Consider the following 1,108-nt stretch of genomic DNA (forward strand, 5'->3'; position numbering starts at 1 on the left):
AGTGATGGCTACCATCTTGTTGTCTCGGTTGAATTAGTCACTTGCATTTTATTCTGCGAACCGCCCTGGGGGGGGGGTCTTTGGATGGAGGGTGGCACATAAATGTAATAAGTAAAATAGAGAAGAAACTCTCTGCCTCTTGAGACCAAGCAGGTGACTGTTGCGCTCTTTCCATCCCCGTTTTACCAATAGTCCATCTGGCCCGGGCGATATGCCTATTTAAGTTGACAGAATATGCACAGCTTGCAGACTTAACATACAGAATAAGAGAACGTTTAGAGAAGTTTGGAAAACGTTTATTGAGTATATGGGAAATAATTGTGTACAACTGAAAACACTGGCAGCAGTAAAGTAAATTCTACAGTGTAAACAAGTTTCGATGGATGCAATAATGGAATACTGAATGGTATAGTTTTTGTACATATTTATTATATGTAAAAGAAACCACGGAAAGAGAAAAGTCATCAATAGCTTAAGGATGTAAAAATGAGTATTTTAAATTGTAAAACAGAAAACTTAATAAAAATTATATACAAAAAATAAAATCCCCGTTTTGAAAAGTCTGCACAGATACTTCAGAAAGCTGAGGTAAGTTTAACCTGTTTAACTTTTGTATCATTTAAATTAATAATAATAATCATTTAAATTATAATAATAATAAAATTAATAAATTCATTATTATTATTACTGCTTCCAACAAATAGGAAAGCATAATAGAGGAGGGCTGTGGATTCCCCCCTTCCCCCTGATTTTTGCCTTTTTTTGTAAACCGCTTTGATTTTACTTATTTTAAACCAAGCGGCGTACAAATGCAAATAAACAAATGAACGCAGTTGCTTCGGGAGCATCCTAGCAACGCTTCCGGGGGCACCTGGGTACTGGCAGCTTCCTAGCCAGGCCACGGCCGTCCCCGTTCCCCTCAGCCCCGCCCCCGGCCGCCCTCCAATCCGAGGCGACGGCGCTAGGCCCTTATTGGCCAGCGCCGAGGCGGCTCCTCCCTCCCCCTCCCTCCCTCCCGCCTCCCCTTCCGCGCACGCGCGGCAACGGCCTCTTTCTCTTTCGCCGCTTTCCCCCTCCCCGCCGACGGAGAGCGCGAGCCGCGGTTGGT

Source organism: Podarcis melisellensis (assembly GCF_964234715.1).
Source record: "Podarcis melisellensis genome assembly, chromosome: 12".
Lineage (NCBI taxonomy): Eukaryota > Metazoa > Chordata > Lepidosauria > Squamata > Lacertidae > Podarcis > Podarcis melisellensis.